Source organism: Myotis yumanensis, unplaced genomic scaffold, assembly GCF_028538775.1.
Source record: "Myotis yumanensis isolate MYYU_CA2020_CCGP unplaced genomic scaffold, mMyoYum1.0.hap1 SCAF_9, whole genome shotgun sequence".
In the NCBI taxonomy this organism is placed as follows: Eukaryota; Metazoa; Chordata; class Mammalia; order Chiroptera; family Vespertilionidae; genus Myotis; species Myotis yumanensis.
In genome coordinates, this window is record NW_027223760.1 from 60,957,146 (window position 1) to 60,977,501 (window position 20,356).

The 20,356-nt window shown below is 39.3% G+C and overlaps 1 non-coding gene across 1 annotated transcript; it reads left to right on the top strand.

The window, feature by feature from the left end:
* Window positions 1–207: 207 nt before the first annotated feature.
* LOC139017167 (U6 spliceosomal RNA) lies at window positions 208–314 on the top strand. The gene has a single exon (XR_011472819.1). It is a non-coding gene; the product is annotated as a U6 spliceosomal RNA (small nuclear RNA).
* The last annotated feature ends 20,042 nt before the right edge of the window (window positions 315–20,356 follow it).

A 20,356-nucleotide genomic window follows, 5' to 3' on the forward strand; every position in this document is an offset into this window, starting at 1 on the left:
ACTGAAGAAATCCTCTCTTGGGAAACTGAATACCCTAAGAGAAGCCTGCCCCAACCATCTGCATATACCAACACTTGAAGGTCTTTGAATGGAAAAATCAAGAGGCCTGACACATCCCTCTTCAGAAAAGCCCAGCAGCTAATAAGCCTCACCTAAACAAAACATCCAATCAGCATTTCAGTTCCTCTCCCTTAAAAATAAGTTACCGTGCTCGCTTCGACAGCACATATACTAAAATTGGAACGATACAGAGAAGATTAGCATGGCCCCTGCCCAAGGATGACAAGCAAATTCGTGAAGCGTTCCATATTTAAAAAAAAAAAAAAAGCAAGTTACCAAGATATTTGAGAAAAGCTGCACCCTTGAAATAATAGTCCAAAACAGATGAACAGAAATAAGACTGCTGGCCAGTGTGGGTCAGTTGATTGAGCATCACCCCATGCACCAAAAGGTTGCTGGTTCAATTCCCATTCGGGTTGTGGGCTCAATCCCCACAGGGGGAGTGCAGGAGGCAGCCAATTGATGTTTCATATCATATCGATGTTTCTTTCTCTCTCCCTTCTTATTTCTCTAAAAATCAATTTAAAATTTCTTAAAAGAGAGAGAGAGAGAGAGAGAGAAGAGGAACCAAGATGGCAGCATAAGTAAACACCTGTACTTGCCACCTCCCACAACAACATCAAAATTACAACTAAAATACAGAACAACCATCATCCAGAACCACCGGAAAGCTGGCTGAATGAAGGTCCTACAACTAGAGAAGTAGAGAAAAAGCACACTGAGACTGGTAGGATGTGTGGAAGTGCTGAACGGGCTGGTCTGACACCCACATAGGCTGCTTTTCTAATCGGGAGGGAGACTGTCTCTACAGAGGCTGCCTGCGAGGAGCAAGAGGTCCTAGCCCCACATCAGACCTCCAGCCCAGGCTCCCAGAGCTGGGAAAAGAGTCCCTGTAACTACAGGCTGTAAAAACCAGTGCATATTGGGGCTCAGTGATACAGGCTGCTGGAGACCCCGCTGCTCCTCTTAAAAGGCCAGCACCACAAATTGAACTTACAAGGTCCCGCTTCCTCTGAGCTCCAGCACCAGGACAAGGCTCTGGAGAACATAGACACATATGAAGAGGAACTGGATTGCCTGGCATCAGGGCAGGAACTCGGGGGCAGCTTTCTCCCAGATGGGGGTGCTTGCAGCGATGATTGTTCCTATGCTGGGACCTCCTCCAGCAGGTGGTGGGGCTGACTGGCAGCCATTTCTGTTTGCTCCTCCCTCATGATTCCCTAAGACCCTGCCTCATCCAATTTACAACCCCACCCAAGCTGTGTGCAGCAGCTTTTGCAAATGAGCGGCCTCTCCTTGATTAGGGTAAAATCTGTCAAACAAGCTGCAGCTGGGTCAGGGAACCCCAGATCTATTAATAAAAGGCCCAAGACCCCGCATCAGCACCAGCCTGACTTGCTTCACAGCTGGGCTGCATTTGGGCACTTCTAAACCTGACACAAAGAGGGGGACTCTGCAGATCTCTCTGTAGCTCCTGCTGGATGGCCCCAGGCAGTGGCTGACTTTGCACCTCCCTGGAGACCCAAGAGCCAGTGTACCTAGTGGTCACTGTCAGATCATACCAGATGACAACTCTACACATCTATAAGCGACATACTCAAGGGGCAAACTCAGCACCAAAGCCCCACTGAAGCAAGTCCTGTTCCATAGGGGTGTCTGCTGCATAGCAGCTCTCCCATTGTAGTCACAGCTGGTCCTCACAGCCAATTGGCCTGGAGGTCAGTTCCTTCCAGTGACACCAACAGCAATCAAGTCTTAACTAAAACAATATTGTGCTCATAGCCCACAAAGGGGTGTACCTAGAGCTCTCAGCTCAGGTGACTGGGAAAGCTGAGCCACTGGCCCTATACTAGTAGAACACCTACTACACAAGGCCACTCTACCAACTCAAGGAGACATTTTTAATTTTTTGAGGAAACTCCATACTGTTTTCCACAGTGGCTGCACCAGTCTACATTCCCAGACTGAGGGAATGAGGGTTCTTTTTTCTCCACATCCTCGCCAGCACTTGTCGTTTGTTGATTTGTTGATAATAGCCATTCTGACAGGTACCTCATTGTCATTTTGATTCGAAACTCTGGGATGATTAGTGACTTTGAGCATTTTTTAATATGTCTCTTGGCCTCTGTATATCCTCTTTCGAAAAGTGTCTTTTTAGGTCCTTTGCCCATTTTTTGCAATACGCTCTTTTTAAAAGAGAGCTCTAGGGAATTTTAAAAATAATAGCAGAGATGTAAAGCTCAATAAAAGGATTAAATAATAAAGCTGAATAAATCTTCCAGAAAGAATAGGAAAAAGAAGAAGATATTAAAAAGAGAGAGGGAAAAAAAGCAGCCCTTGCCAGGTAGCTCAGTTGGTTAGAGCAGTGATTTTCAACCTTCCTAATGCCGCAACCCTTTAATACAGTTCTTCATGTTGTGGTGACTCCCAACCATAAAATTATTTTCGTTGCTACTTCATATCTGTAATTTTGCTACTGTTATGAATTGTAATGTAAGTATCTGATATGCTATATGTGTTTTCCAATGGTCGAGACCCAGAGGTTGAGAACCGCTGGGTTAGAGTATCATCCCAATACCAAGGTTGTGGGTTCAATCCCTGGTCAGGGCACATACAAGAATCAACCAATGAATGCATGAATAAGTGGAACAACAAATTGATCTATCCCTCTCTCTCTTTCTCTCTTTAAAATCAATTTTCAAAAAGGAGGGAGGAAATAGTCATCTAAAAAATAAATAAATGAAAGATCAATCTAGAAGGGCCAATATCTGGAAAGAGAAAAATCAAGAAAAGAGAGAGAAAGGGCTGAGGCAACTTAGTATGTAACAGAATGTTGAGTTCTAAGACAAAAAAAAAATGGTAAAAAGTAAAAATCAATGGAATTTTCAGTGCAGAGTTCTTAGATCCAATAAGTGGCAGTCCCTTATAGTTCAGAAACTGAGGGCTAAGGTGAAGCAAACAAACCTAAGAGGGCTGAGTGAAGGCTGTTTGAGAAGCAGTTTAGGCCTTCAGTACCCTCCCTGCTCTTCACCAGAGGGTCACCACACTGCTCTTCCCCTACCCTATAAGGATACCAGGTTTGTTCTTTGAAGGCACTCTTTTCAGATTGGTGATCAACTAGCCCAATCTGTTGGTTTGGGAACAGTACCACAAACTAGGGCATTTAGTGACCATAAAATGCTCAGACTCCTAGCCCTGCTTTCCTGTTCCTATTTCCCCAATTAACTACCACATTGGGAGATAAGAAATTTCCTCCCAGACATTGTAACCAGTCAAGGAAAAAGACCAGAAAAGAACTGATTCAGAGGTTTCCTAAAATAAACAGTGTTTCCAGATCACTAGAGTGAAGCTCAAAGTCAACAAGCCCAATCTATAAACTTAGAACTTTCAATTAGCTTTTCAGTTCTCTAATGCTGAGCAGCTATCCTATGATTACCAGATTTTTAAGGAAGGTCTAGAACAAACAAGAAAAATAGAGAACAAAACAAGTATACAACATGGAGGAAACAAAATACTCAGAAATTAAAACAAGTTAAGAAGTGTCATTAATACTCTCAAAGAAATAAGAGACAATGGTTATACCATTAAAACGAAAATGGAAAACCATAAAAAGAATCAGTCAGCTACCAAAAAAATGCAATTAGAATAAATATGATGATAATAATGAAAAACTCAAGAGAATGATCAGAAAATAAAGTTGAAGTATTTCCTAAAAAGGAGAGTAAATGCAGAAAGAAAACAGAAAAGAAAAGAGAAGAATATATTAGAGGACCAATTCAGGATTTCCAATATCAAATTAGCAAGAGTTTCAGAAAGAGGGAACAAAAAACAAGAAGAAAAAAATCATCAGTAAAATAATCAGTGAACAGTATTATGAGTTTCTAGATTTCCCAAAAGGGCTACAGCAGTGGTTCTCAACCTTCTGGCCCTTTAAATACAGTTCCTCATGTTGTGACCCAACCATAAAATTATTTTCGTTGCTACTTCATAACTGTAATTTTGCTACCGTTATGAATCATAATGTAAATATCTGATATGCAGGATAGTCTTAGGCGACCCCTGTGAAAGGGTCATTCGACCCCCAAAGGGGTCGCGACCCACAGGTTGAGAACCGCTGGGCTACAGTGAGCCCAACATAATGGGTGAAAATAGGCCCATGCCTAGGAGCATTACTGTGAAATTTCAGAACACTAGGGACAAAGGGAAGATCCTTTTTACCTGGATTACTAGAGGATGTTCGCCACAAAAACAAAAGAGTAAAACCAAGAAAGAGGACGAGATGGGGAATCCAATGCAGTAGAAAAAAAACAGGGAATTACAAGGTTAATAGTGAAGGGAAGTTCCAGGACGACTGGTGTGCAACAGCATGAAGAGCACTCAACCAGATAGAATGGGTTTGGAGGGGTGGGGGTGAGGGGTTCTATTCAAGAAAAGGAAAGAGACTGGTTGATTACCTAATGTTGGTTGACCTTGTGTATATTAGAAGTTGTATCTATTAGAAGGTAGATACAAAGAAAATTAAGCAAATGAGGGGGGGCAACAATTAATTTCAGGAAAATCAAGAAGAAAGGAAGCAACCATAGTCCACAATGCTCAACTGTGAATTGTGTTTGCATATACAAGTTATGTAAGTACAGAAGTTTGATCTAACCAAAAGGGTCTAATATTGGGAGCATGGGGCACAGGAACAGAGGGAAAGATGGTACAAGAGAGTTGGATACTCATCTACCATAAGAGGTGATAGAAAATGTCCAAAAGTCACAATTCAAAACAATATAATCATGTTATTTGGAAGTGCTAACATGTACACAGCAGGTCCTTAAATAATGTCCTTTCACTCAAGGTCATTTTTTATAATGCTGATAAGATGCCATAGGAACTTAACACTTGCATCTATCAATTTGCCTATGGGGACTGACTTTGCTATCCATCATTTCACTTAATTGCATAACCTATCCACGACATTCAGTGAGAACTTGCTATCCTCCAGAAGGAATGGCCAAAAGAATCAAAAGCAGTTGCCTCTTTGAAGAGGTACTGGAGGAGTGAGGAGTGAAAAAAACACTATGTTTTGTTATAAACATTTTAATACTATTTAACTTTCTAAATGATGTGTACCTTTGAAAAAATAATTTATTTTTTAAAAATATGTTGTATTTTTTCAAAATAAAAAAATAATTCAAGTGTAAAGAATTTCAGAACTTAATTAACCCAATGAATCAACACAGTGATGGACTATTAACTGCTGGTCTTACACTCCTTGTTCACAGCATCAAGTGCAGAGTAAGGACTCAAGAAATAATTTGTTATTTGATTTATTTCTTATTAATGGATGTTTTAGGCTACATTAATAGAATGATTCTAGGGGAAAAGTTAATAGCTAACATTCATTGAGCACCTACTATGTCAGTCTCTGTTCGGAGCGCTGGGCATATATCACATTGTTTAATATTCACAACTCTGTGAGAAAGATGCTGACATTGTCCCTATTTTATAGACAAGGAAACTAAAGAACAGAAGAAATTATGTATCTCAATTCAAGTTGCACAGCTAGGAAGTATCAAAGCTGGATCTGAACCCAGACAGGCTGGCTCTAAAGCTTCCACTTTTAATTGCTAAGCTTTATAGTGAAGGACAAAGTGTCCTGTAGTCAAGTCACAGTTTAAATATTCTGTTCTGTTCTGAGCATGCACACACTCTTTGGAAGTGGAATGTAATTGGAGGAAGTTGAACAGGATGTGAGAAGACCAAAAACCAAGTGGGTGTGGGAAATAGGGGTAGTTTGTCAACGATGACAGTCTAATCATGTTTCAAGGGGCTAATAATGAGGAAAATTGGACTTGTTCTTTGTGTCCGAAGTAGTAAAACTAGAACAAATGGTAGGTATTAACTGAAGATATATTTCAGTTTAAGGAAGAACTTTTCCACAATTCAATGGGAAATCAACTGCTTTGAAAATAGATGGTCCCATCACTGAAAATCATTAGCTGTCAAACTGCAGGCTTGGAAGAAAATCTAAAGGAATCGTGTCCAATCAACCTCAGGATGCTTGGACCACCTTTACATCACCCTCGTAAAGGTATCCTCAAACATTTCAGAGCTAAAGAACACACCAGAGGCATCACAGTTTTTAATTTTTTTAATCAAAATTACACATGCACACATTTTAAAGACTTGATTAGTTCTACAAGATATTTTAAGAAAAAGAGAAGCTTCAAGGGAGACAAAAAGGGTCACATTCAAAGAATAGCTGTCAGTATGACTAAAGTTCCCAATAGTAATACTAGAAGCTAGAATGTGATTTAGAATCAAGCCTGAGGCAGAACAAAGATATAGTCTTGAAAACACTCAAAATTTTACTTCCTATACAGCCTTTCTCAAGAAGCTAGTGTGGGGTGAGCATCACTAAAACAATGGGGAAAACCAAATAAGAGAGAGACAGGAGATACAGGAAATAGGAGAAAGAGGAAGGGCATCTCCAGGTAATTCGTAACGGAAGTTCCCAGATGGTACATGGGCACCGGCTGTGGAGGGTAACCAGTCCACAGTAGAATAAGCCAGGAGGCTCTGAGACAGACTTCTTTAAAGAGTTGAAATTGCTAGAATACCTGATGTGTATGAATGTCTTAAGAGGAAATTCAGGCCCTAGCCGGTTTGGCTCAGTGGATAGAGCATCGGCCTGCAGACCAAAGGGTCCTGGGTTTGATTTTGGTCAAGGGCATGTACCTTGGTTGCAGGCTCCTCTCTGGCACAGGCCCTGGTGGATACTCATGCAGAAGGCAACCAATCAATGTGTTTCTCTCACATTGATGTTTCTCTCCATCTTTCCCTCTCTCTTCCAGTCTCCCTAAAAATCAATGGAAAAATATTCTCAAGTGAGGATTAAAAAAGAGGAAATTCAGATACTCGCCAGAAAATTGAAGGTTTGATTACTAGTAAGTGAATAAAAAATAAGCAAAGGTGAAAAGCAAGATTTTTTATTCATCCCACAGGAAATAGAGGTGTGTAGGAAAGGAAAAATACTCATTATTTATGGCATGACTCAACCAAAAATAAACACTAAACACTAATCTAACAAAAATCACTACATAAACTATCTAATATAATAATAGAGAAATATGCAAATTAGCCAGGACACCATAACATCACAACCGATCTACAAGCGGTGGAGAGCTACAAGGAGGGTGGGGCAGACAGCTCCCAGTGGTGGTGAGCGGGGTGGCCAGCTGAGGCAAGCAGCAGCGAGCTACTTGCGCATGGATTCATGCACAGGGCTACTAGTATTGTAATAATAAGGAGATTGAAAGTGTAGTATGTATATTGGGGTTGGGGAATGAAAGAGAAAAAAATCATCTAACATTGTCGGAAGTTAATAGAGAATGCTTAACATTGAAAAAATTGAGAAATACCTACTATAAGGAGGTTATTTAAAAATATAAACTTTTGTTAGATATAAGTTTTTCTAAAAGAATTCCCTTTAAAATTTTTGAAAGAGGGTCCTCCAGTAAGGAACTTCTATTTTTCTTAACAAGTCTTGTATAACATTCCAACTCCTTAAATTGTGTGCATATGACACTTTAATTTAAAAAAAAAATTTTTAAGCCCTGGCTGAGTGGCTCAGTTGGTTAGAGCATTGCTCCATACCCCAAAAGCTTGTGGGTTCGATCCCCACTCACATAAATGTTTCTCTATCTCTCTCTATCCCTTTCCTCTCTCTCTCTCTCAAATTAATAAACGTATCCTCAAGTGAGGATTTAAAAAATAATAAATAAATAAATAAAAATTTGTAGCAAACAAAGGCTTATTCTGATTGATCCGGACCCATCAGGACTCGGACTATGGTCAGGAGTGTCCCGGCCAGTCATTGTAACAATCTAGAATATCCCCACACATTTTCCCCTGGGGAATAACTACCCAAGATTGAGAACTACTCTTACTCTTTTTTTAAAAAAAGAATAGTTGCTACACAATGAAAGAACAGAATAGAATTGGGGAAACAGAATAAGGAGGCTTTAAGGCAAGAACTGGCAGGAGATGGTGGACTCTGAACGAGGGCAGTGAAGTACACGTGGAGGGGGGGCATGGATGAGGCAGAACTCACAGGTGGGGGTATGGAGAAACTCACATCATCAATACATAGACTGCAGGAGAGTGAGCACATTTGAAAAAGAGGAGGGTCTGAGTCCATTTCAAGACCGATTGAATTGCAAAGCCTATGGGACGTGCACATGGAGATATCCAGGAAGGATGGACTAGGGTCAAGGGCTCAGTCCAAAGTTGGGTTGAAGTAAACATATGTGGGAGTCACACACAGACATGATGGCTAAAGCCACAGTGATGATGAAATTCCCCAGGGACATTGTGTAGAGGGAGGGGAAAAGAGGACCCAGAGTGGGTTTCCAAGAGCTCATAAAAACTCATCTGGAAACTACAAAGATTGAGAAAAACAATAAATGTGATGCCTCCTTTGGATTCAGACACTGTATCTTCTCTTTCTCAGGTCCTGGACAAATTAGACCTATAATATCTTGTACATTATTATATTGGAAGACTTAAAGGAACATGCACAGCCAAAATTACAGCAAACTATGTTTCCTTCTATGCTCAAATAGAGGTACAACATGCATGCCCTGTTTATACAGGAGCTTGGCTTCCAAAAAAGCATCCTTTATGTCCTGACTTGGGCCAGTTGCATTCCTCTGTGAGTAAGGGTGGAGACGGAGAAAAAAGATACAAGACTGTTCCCCTTTTCTGGAGCTGGATATGGGATGAGACCTGAGCGTCAAGATCTTGAGCTAAATCACACAAGATGGCAAGAGTGACACAGGACAATCTCCAGGGCCAGACAAAAAAAATTTTTTTCCTCTTTATTACAATAGCTGTATGTGAGTGTGTGTATGGGGGGGAAGGGGGGGACTAATGGAACAAATTTAATTCCCACCATGTGGTGATCAGTAAAAAATTATTTAAATCTTGGTTTCTATGAAGCAGTGACTTTTCCATTTATAGGAAGCTCAAGAATAGGCAAAACTGATCTCTGCTGATTAGAAGTCATGATAGTGGTTACATCTGGAGGGTGGTTACTAACTGGAAAGTAGCTGGACAGAATTCTATGGGGTAATGGAAATGTTCTGCATCTTGATCTTGGTGGTGGTTACATAGGTGACACATATGTGAAAATTCTTCAGGCTACACATCTAAGACTTAGTTGTGCATTTTACTGCATGTAACATACTGCATGTAAATTCTGTATCAGTAAAAATAGATTATCTGAAACAAAATAAATATAGCATACATTCCTACACACACACACACACACACACAATAGATGGATGCACAATAAGGTCTATGTTGCCCAGGGAAGTGAAATCAAGAGAGGACTAATCCACTTGAAGTGGAAGGACTGAAGGACTTGGTGACATCCAAACTCCTGCAATGAAAAAGATAGTGACAGGGCGGGAGATGAGAAGCTGTGATCAGGGTGGGGTTTTGGCCTTTAAGGCATCATGGGCAAAGCACTCCTGCTGGATGACAAATCCAGGGTGGGGCCAATGGTGTAAAAATCTGAAATGGAAAAGTGGTGAAGATCATTGGAACTGAGGAGGTCTCCAAGAAAAAGATCATTAGATGGATCAGTTATGTAGTCACCAGTGCTCCCCCAAAAGATGGTAGAAGTATGAATTTCAGGTGTCAAAGGCCTCAGGGCACTTGAGGAAGTGGACAAAGAGGTGGGGAGATGACAGCAAACCACTCACATGATTCATGAATGTTTTTTTTATTATGATAGTAAAGGAGGGGAAAATATGTAACCAGTTTAGGGTGAGGTACTCTTTGAGAAATGGGGTTTTTAGTGAAAATGACAGTGCTATGTTCTTGGGAGGGAAGGAAGAATTGTTGGTGTTAGGTCACCATCTCTTTACTTCAACAGCCCTCTGTGCTATGCAACTCTAACAAATGAGCTAAGACTCTCTCCCCAAATCCCACCCCAGCTAAGAGTTTCTTAGGACAGTGCCTGTCATGATGCTGGGGGTGCAGTAAATATTTGGTAAATAAAAGGAAAAAAAGGAAACAAAGGAGGGGAAAAAAGAAAATATCAGGGAAGAATCTAAATTATAGAGAAAACCTCAGGTTACAATTTTTAAAAGTGCAATAAACTTCACCATAGTGGGATAATCAAGGTTTAAAATGTTTAAATTGTAAATTGTAGAGTTCTGATACTGAAAGGTAATTTGATGTGTAAGCATCTAGTGAGACCCACGAGGATATGAAAAAAGACCAACTAGAAATTAAGCATACACTGACTGAAATAAAGAATATTATACAGAGATCCAACAGCAGACTAGAGGATTGCAAGAATCAAGTCAAAGATGTGAAATACGAAAAAGCAAAAAACACCCAACCGGAAAAACAAAAAGAAAAAAGAATCCAAAAATATGAAGATAGTGTAAGGAGCCTCTGGGACAACTTCAAGCATACCAACATCCAAACTATGGGGGTGCCAGAAGAAGAGAAAGAGCAAGACATTGAAAACCTATTTGAAGAAATAATGACAAAAAACTTCCCCTACCTGGTGCAAGAAATAGACATACAAGTCCAGGAAGCCCAGAGAACCCCAAACAAAAGGAATCCAAAGAGGACCAAACCAAGACACATCATAATTAAAATGCCAAGGGCTAAAGACAAAGAGAGAATCTTAAAAGCAGCAAGAGAAAAACAGTCAGTTACCTACAAGGGAGTACCCATACGACTGTCAGCTGATTTCTCAATAGAAACTATGCAGGCCAGAAGGGAGTGGCAAGAAATATTCAAAGTGATGAATAGCAAGAACCTACAACCAAGATTGCTTTACCCAGCAAAGCTATCATTCAGAATTGAAGGTCAGAGAAAGAGCTTCACAAATAAGAAAAAGCTAAAGGAGTTCATCACCACCAAACCAGTATTATAGGAAATGCTGAAAGGTATCCTTTAAGAAGAGGAAGAAGAAGAAAAAGGTAAAGATAAAAATTATGAACATCAAATACATATCTATCAACAAGTGAATCTAAAAATCAAGTGAATAAATAATCTGATGAACAGAATGAACTGGTGAATATAATAGAATCAGGGGCATAGAAAGGAAGTGGACTGACAATTCTCGGGGGGAAAGGGGTGTGGGGGGTGCAGGAAGAGACTGGAAAAAATCGTACACCTATGGATGAGGACAGTGGGGGGGGCTATAAGGGCAGAGGGTGGGGTGGGAGCTGGGTGGAGGGGAGCTATGGGGGGGGGAGAGGAACAACTGTAATAATCTGAACAATAAAGATTTAATAATAAATAAATAAATAAATAAATAATAAAATAAAGCATAGTGATTAACCACAAAAACAATATGTAATTATATATGTGTTTTCCAATGGTCTTAGGCGACCCCTGTGAAAGGGTCATTCAACCCCCAAAGGGGTTGAGACCCACAGGTTGAGAATCGCTGCTCTAAGGCATCCACACCCAAGCCTTATTTGGGATCCTAGAATTGCACCATCTCTAGGCACTACCTGTTAGAGTATCTGGATCAATTCATCAGTATCCAAGGGCCTTGTAAAGAACTCAGTCACAGTTGTTCTAGCCCCTTGATTGCAAGGAACAGTGCTAGGGGTTGATTTTACAGCCTCCTTTTCTAGCAGGTACATTCTCCTTTCCACCTCCTAAGAATTAGGCTACATTGTGTTGGGAAATTTTTTTTTTAAGATGTCCTTTGAAGTAGATAAAAACACCCTTTCATGTAGCCCCACCAGGGTGATAAACTTTTGCCATCAGCATCTCTTTGGGGCTGCTTTCCAAACACCATAATAAAATCAGTTCCCATCCATAATCTTAGAAATTGTGAGAGCTTTTATTTAATGCTTTGAAATATGGGACATGTATATTGAAGATAAGCCTGACCTACATGTATGTAAGACCTATTCTCTAACAGGAAAATTGCAGTCCAAAATAGCACAGGTAAGATTAAATAGCTACAGTCAAGTGGTTAATATCTTTCCCATGTTCTCAGTCATATATATATATATATATATATATATATATATATATATATAATTTATTTATTTTTACAGAGAGGAAGGGAGAGGGATAGAGAGTTAGAAACATCGATGAGAGAGAAACATGGATCAGCTGCCTCCTGCACTACCCCTACTGGGGATGTGCCTGCAACCAAGGTAAATGCCCTTGACTGGAATCGAAACCGGGACCCTTCAGTCTACAGGCTGACACTCTATCCACTGAGCCAAACCTGTCAGGACATGTACTCAGTCTTTATCTATTTAATGCCACTAAAGGAAATGTGTCCTAGATGAAAATGTGAAGCATTTCTTCCTGATGCAACTGAAAATGTAGTGGTGAATCTAGATAATATAATCCAACAATGAAAAATGACTTAATTTATTTTAAAAGCTCCTAAATATATAGGCTTAAATGAGGTATAAAAGAGAATTCCCAGTAAGAACTATGTCGAAGTGGCAATAGACAAAAAACAAACAAACTGGAGAAATCTTTTATTTGCTTTTATTCAAAAGATTTTTAAAACATCATTCCCTCGCCGAAACCGGTTTGGCTCAATGGATAGAGCGTCGGCCTGCGGACTGAAAGGTCCCAGGTTCGATTCCGGTCAAGGGCATGTACCTTGGTTGCGGGCATATCCCCAGTAGGAGATGTGCAAGAGGCAGCTGATTGATGTTTCTCTCTCATCGATGTTTCTAACTCTCTATCTCTCTCTCTTCCTCTCTGTGAAAAATCAATAAAATATATTTTAAAAAAAACAAAAACATCATTCCCTCAACATTGGTAGATGTGGTCAGCAAAATCTTATTCTCTAAGATATTTACTTCTCACACAACTCAGCCAGACACTGGTTCCTTCTTCCTCGATTTGAACAAACTAAATAGGCTTGGTGACTGATCTAGAAGAACTACACTATATAAGAAGAGAACCTTAGGACAGCTGGCAGAGTGCCTTGTTGCATTAGCTCTGAGCAGAATTTCTATATTCTGAATAATTATGAAATATGATTAACTAACATAATACCCCTAGTTATACAGTTAAATTGTTATTTCTCTTCTTTTCCTTTTTATTTACTTTATTGGGGTGACACTGGTTAACAAAATTATACAGGTTTCAGGTGCACAATTCTACAATGCATTATTGGTACACTGCATTGTGTGTTCACCAACCCAAGTCAAGTCTCCGTCCATCACCATTAAACGGGGAATTTGTGGACTTCCTCTTTCAAAACTACAGCTCCCTGGGCCCCATCCCAGCCTGGCTCCTTGGAATTTGAATTTCTGAAAGTAGGGCCCAAGAATCTGTACTTTTAAAGGTACTTCAGGTGATTCTAATGAACATTAAAATTTGAGAGCTACTGAGTTAAGACTATATGTATTTCTTCATATTCCTTTCGGATTTCATAGAGTAATGAACTTTGTATATCCCACTATTCCCATCACTTTGCAAAACACTTGGGGGAAAACAAGTAGAATGACTTCAAATAGCACTGTTGTATTGTGGTGACATGGATTAATCACCTCATATATTCTTCTAAATGTTGGCTTCCTCTATGGACATTAGGGATCACAAAATCTACCTCATAGGGCTGTTAGGAGAATTAAATCATGTAACACATGCAGGTTAAGTCATGTTGGACACAAAATGGTACACTGTTCCACCCTTGAGCAATTACAACCACAAGGAACATGGAATGACTTTATCAAGATGATAGGCCTCCATGACTTTGCTCAGTGAAAAATCTGTTCTTAGTTATAACTTCAAACATGGCATTGTTACCTCTAATCAACAGCCAAAATTCTCAGTAAAAAGTGAGACAAGAATGCTCAGAACTACTGCAAGCACTTAACATTCCAGAAGTTTGATTAAGAATGAGACAAGAAAAAAGTAAGTATACAGGTCACAGAAGAGGCTACAAAGATATTATTTGAATGACATGATTACTAGTAAATATAAGATCAAATAACAACATCTATTTGTATAAATAGGACAGTTTGGTAAGACAACCAGTTACAAAATATTCAAAAACACTTTTCTCAATAATGATGGTAATTTTAATAAGAGCAAATTTTATATACTATGGAAAAATATTCTATTCCTAAAGCACAACAAAAACGTAAAACACAGCCGTAGCTGGTTTGGCTCAGTGGATAGAGCGTCGACCTGCGGACTGAAGGGTCCCTGGTTCAATTCCGGTCAAGGGCATGTACCTTGGTTGTGGGCACATCCCCAGTGGGGAGTGTGCAGGAGGCAGCTGATCGATGTTTCTCTCTCATCGATGTTTCTAACTCTCTATCCCTCTCCCTTCCTCTCTGTAAAAAATCAATAAAATATATTTAAAAAAAAACAAAACGTAAAACACATAGGAATTAATCTAAGAGGAAAGACTTATTTTTTTAATAAGCCAAAATTTTTTATTATATGAGCTCAACAAAAGTCCAGAAACTAATAAGTATACATAAGTACTTATCATACTGCTTATAGCCCAGTTGGTTGGAGCATTGTCCTGTATACCAAAAGGTTACGGGTTTGATTCCTAGTCAGGGTACATACCAAGTTGTGGATTTGACCCCCAGTCAGGGTGCATATGGGAGGCAACCAATTGATGCTTCTCTTTCTCTCCCCCTTCCTCTCTCTAAAGCAAGAAAAAACATATCCTCTGGTGAGGATTTTTTAAAAGTACATATATCTGACTATGAAACACATGTAAATATATTCAGACTTATAAGCTAAAAATGCCATGTTTAAACACTGAGATAGCATTTTATACTTATCAAATTGAAAAAAATTAAGAAATTAAGTGCCTGCTGTTGACCACAGACTTGAGAAATGGATAATTCCCTACATTGCTGGTGGGAGAGCAAACTGGTACCACCTTTAGCAAGGGCAAAATGGCAATGTTTATTAAAAAACCTTAACATGGTCTGGCCGGTGTTGCTCAGTGGTTGAGCATCTACCTATGAACCTGGGGGTCACAGTTCAATTCTGCTCAGGGCACATGCCCAGATTGCAGGATTGATCCCCAGTGTGGGGCACGCAGGAGGCAGCCGATCAATGATTCTCTCTCATCATTGATGTTTCTATCTCTCTCTCCCTCTCCCTTCCTCTCTGAAATAAATAAAAATATACAAAAAGAAAAAGCCTTAACATGTACATGCCCTTTGACCCTACAATTTCACTTCTAGGGTTTTATCTTGAAGAAAATGTCAAATGTGTGCAAAGATTCTGTGCAATCATGTTCATTGCAATATTATATGTAATATAAAAATGGAAATAATCTATGTCCACATAATTGAGCTAATAAAATCTATCAATAAAAATGTTGTAAAAGAACTTGGAGGAGACTGGCTTCGAAGACTCTTCTTGGAGACACACTTCAGGAACTCACTCAAAGGAGCAGGCCCCAGGTAAGCTGGGAGTGGGGATGATGCTGGTGCAGGAGGTGGGACCAAACTGAGTCACCCTTGGCTTTCTGGATGGCTACTCTAGCAGGGCCTTGACTTTACCTCACAAGCCAATCATCTCTTGGATTAAGGTTTTTTTATGACACGTGCTTTCATTATTGCTGGTGTCCCTCAGCCTTGCCCTACCTCATCAAAATGCTTGCAAAAAATACAGATACCAGGTTCCCAATCTGACCTAATGGGTTATGAATACCCCTGGAGAAAAACCAAGCCAGGCTTAGAGAAAGGGGAGTTACATTTTAATTATGGGCAGGCCCAGAGAAAAATGTGTCTTTCAAATTCTGGGGGCCCCAGTATGGAGGAAACTCTCTATTTATACTTTTTCCAGTCCTTTGTCTCCCAAATTTGGAATGAGACTTCTGGGCCTTCTGAGAAAGAAGGCCTGTGTGCTGGGAAGGGGCCATGAGACCATATCTCAAGGCCTGGGCTGGTGCCAGCACTGACAACTCTGTCTGGGGCGTAGTCTATGGCTTCTCTGGAATGGGAGTAGTCTTATTTTCCTCATTATTTAAGCAAGCAAGTGTTTACAGAAGCCAAAATAGGGTTAAAATTTCAAACAGCAGCTTTTATATAAGATGGATGCTTCAGGAATCCTCTTCTAGAATGTCTCAAAATGTCTGGTGTCAAATTCTTTTTGTTGAAAACCAGAAGTCCCTCCCTAGCCAGTTTGGCTCAGCTGATAAGAGTACCTGGGTTCGATTCTGGTCAAGGGCATATACAGGGTTGCAGACTCAATCCCCAGTGTTAGACCTGCAGGAGGCAGCCAGTAAATTATTCTCTCTCCTCATTGTTGTTTCTATTTCTCTCTTCTCTTTTTCTCTCTGAAATCAATAAAAATATATTTTAAAAATAAAAAAATGTTGTAAAATATATTTTTGATATGAATAATGGGAAAATATACTTGGGTAAGGATTAACAACAAAAAACATATTGATTGATTTTTTTTAGTAGAGAGAGGAAGGGAGAGGGAGACACAGAGAGAAAACACTGATGTGAGAGGAGAACATCAATCGGCTGCTTTCTGCGTGCCCCGCACTGGGGATAGAGCCTGCAACCTGGGCATGTGCCCTGACCACAAATGGAATTGGCAATCTTTCAGTGCACAGGGTGATGCCCAACCAACTGAGCCACACTGGCCAGGACCAGTGTTTATTCTTGTGTTATTATTTATTAATTATTATATTATTTTCCATACAAACTGTAAACCTACTCTTGCCCCACCCAGTACATATATGTCTACATATTCTAAAATATTAAGAATATTGACTTCTGCATAGAAGAATAATGAATATTACTTCCCTTGTGCTTTTGGATGTTTTCCAAATTTTCTCCATTATGAATATTCTGCAAATAGGGAGGACAACACTCATTCTTAAGAAAAAGGGAAAATAAAGCAGGAAGTAATTTTTCCAGCCAAGGGAATGGACAGAACACAGTGTCGGACCACCAAAGGAAGAGACTAGAGCAGAACAAGGCTATCTATGTATAAAGAGAAGAGAAACTATTTCTCAGTAATAAGCGACAAGCAACAGGCTTACCACTCACTCCTTTGATGGGAGGCTAGCCTCTTTAGCCACGCAGTTGGCAAAATCTCTAGAAAGAACTTTGACAGAGTACAAAAACAGAGGATGAGAATATATTCTGTATTCCAGATCTTGGCCACCCTCACCCTAACTAGCATAGCACAAGAACACAGATGAGAGATCTAAGCCAGAATAGGAGAAAGGCACTTCTCATAACCTTTTTTGGGTAGGAACTTAATTCACTAATGCCTTAGGCAGGAGGAACAGGAAGTTGGTATGAGTACCCTATTGCAAATTAGTGGCAATGTGTGCTACATAGTTAAGCTGGAGTGAACTGCACAGTCAATTATATCAAGCTCTAATTCCATGGAATATACTCCATTATCTCAAGTGACCTTTTGTTTATCTTCAGAGGTTAGAGATAGAGGTTCCTCCGTGTGTCTGAATGAGCCCTGCCAGACTTCACGGCAAAATTCTTGTGCCTGGATTGGCAAATCTTCACAAAATGCTGTTGTAACAATGGATCATTCTATTTTCTAGTGTTTCATAAGAAAAAGCTTCTGGCACAATGCCAGCACTAATAAATTTTGTTGAATTTATATTGTAAGTACAGGAAATGGGCTGTTGGTACTGGTGGTTGGATGTTGGAGGTTAGAAGTAAGGGAAAAAAAAGATGAAGTGTTTTTTTTTGTTGTTGTTGTTGTTTTTAAAGATATATTTCTATTGATTTCAGAGAAGGGAAGGGAAAGGGAAATAGAAACATCAATGATGAGAGAATCATTGATAGGCTGCCTCCTGCAGGCCCCCTACTGGGGATCAAGCACAACCCGGGAATATGCTGTTAACTGGGAATCAAACCTGGGACCCTTCAGTCCACAAGCTGACACTCTATCCACTGAGCCAGCCAAACCGGCTAGGGCAGAAAGGTGAAGTTTTAGCAATGACAAAACAACACCATCACTTTCCATTTCTCCCACCAGTTACATTAAAATAATTAAATGCTTCATTGCAAATTTCAACAATAAAAAAGAATAACTTTAGTGTCATATAGATAGAGAAATTAGAAATGAGCTTTGAGTATGCATATATGCATAACCCATGGACACAGACAACAGGGTGATGAAGGCCTGGGTCAGGAGTGGTGGTGGGCTAGAAGGAGTCAATGGGGGGAAGGAGGATGTGTAGTACTTCCAACAATAAAGATGTAAAAGAAATGAGCTTTGAAATTATTTGGGGATGCAGAAAAAAATATCACAGAGGAGGATTCTTTTAATTTGCAGAAGCAGGATAGAAGTGATACAAGAAGCCTGTGCAAAATTATTAGATTATGAAGAGTGGTCCCATTTCTTTCCATATTCATAAAGGATAGAAGAGGAAATGATCTTAAGTAAGTGAAGAAAGCGCCTTCTGACTTGCAGGCAGTTTTGACACATCGTTTTCTGAGGATGATCATGGAGCCCTCCCTCCCCAGAGATGTTTTGAGCAGGAGGGTGCAAACTCAAACCTGCGGTGGCCGAGGAGAAACCTCCCTAGTGACAAAGATGTGCTGGCCGATGTAATATGGGGCTTTTTGGTCCTGAGTTTCTATACACAGTGTATAGGTACTTATTTTTAGATTCTGCTGTTACTTCTCTGTGCTGACTTGCACCATCACATACCTCTCCACCCTGTGACACGTTTTTCTTCTTTATTTTATCATTAAACTGGAGGAAAGGGAAGTTATTTAAGTTATCCTTATCTGTGTCTATATCAGAAACAACTCTTTCCCCTGGCAGAATGAGGACTATTAAGGCCTGCATACAGCCTTCCTATTTTCTCTCAATCAATCCTTCAGTGTTCAAAAGGTCTTTACAGTAGCGCTCCCCTGAAGGCTGTCTGCTGGGCATAAAGGGAAAGAATAATGTGGAAGAGGGAACTGTACACAGCTGTTTTTAATAAAAGTGGGGTGTGTGTGTGTAAATACTCAGACTGGATGATACAGTCCTTGTATAAGGCTAAGGTTGAAGACAAATTAAGGAAACTTAGAGTGATGTTAATAGGATAAAGAGGTGAGGAAAGAGATAGCGCAGAACTAAAAATTAAAAATAATCTGTTTTTTTGCCACAAAATTACTTTCTTCCTCAAATTAGTTTGTTATTAGCCATAAGTTTAGCAGGGTTGGCTGGTTGTTCAATGTGTGGAGAAGATGGTATAGTTGCTGGGAGTGTAAATATCATAATTTCTCAGAAGAGAAATTTGATAGTCTATCTAAATTTTAAATACACATTCCCTTTTTCTCAGAAGCCCACTTCTGGGTATTCATCTTGCAGATATAATATGGCAAAGATCTATGTCCAGAGATATTTATTGAAATTATATTTGAAATAGCAAAACAAAAAAATGTGAAAACAACTTAAGTACCTATAAATAAAAGAAACTTAATATAGCAATTATGGTATCTTCATATAGTAGAATATTATGCAGTTTCTAAAAGAACAGATAAATCTATGTGAACTAACAGGGGAAACTTTATATGCACTTATTTTAAAAGTCAAATTATATTAGAAGGCTTAGAACGAAACACAATAATTTCTGTATGCATATATGCATAACCCAAATTGTTCCACCATTTCTCACTGTCCTAGCTGTTTCTTGTGCATCTACATATCACCTATTTCTAACCAATGCTGTCCAAAAGAAATATAATGTAAGCCACATATGCAATTTTAAATTCTTTAGTAGCCACATTAAAAGAAGGTAAAATAAACAAGTGCAAATGAATTTTAATGTCTTATTTAACTCAACATATTCAAAATATCATCATTGCAACATGTGACCAATTAAAATTTCTTAATGAGATATTTTACATTATCTTTTTGTACTAAGTTTTCAAAATTCAATGTGTAGCTCATACTAACAGTATATCTCAATTTGTACCAGTCACATATCCACTGCTGACTAGCAACTATTATATTGCATAGCATGGCACTAAACAAACCATACTGCTGTCTTTCAACTCATTATTGACTTCTTATTATGGGCAAATGAAGATCTAACTCTCCTAACACTGTGCTTTCTTTCACAACTTAATATACATTATACTTTTGATTAACTAAATATTCAATATTTACACTATATATGCATGCAAATGTTAATCATAGCAAGTACTATAATGTGGTGTGATAATGCTTCCCTTCTTGTTTTTATTCCCCCAGATTTAATAATCACTTTGTTTTTTAATTAGCTTGAATAGCTTTATATCTAATTATACCTATAATTCTTCCACACTGTCCAATG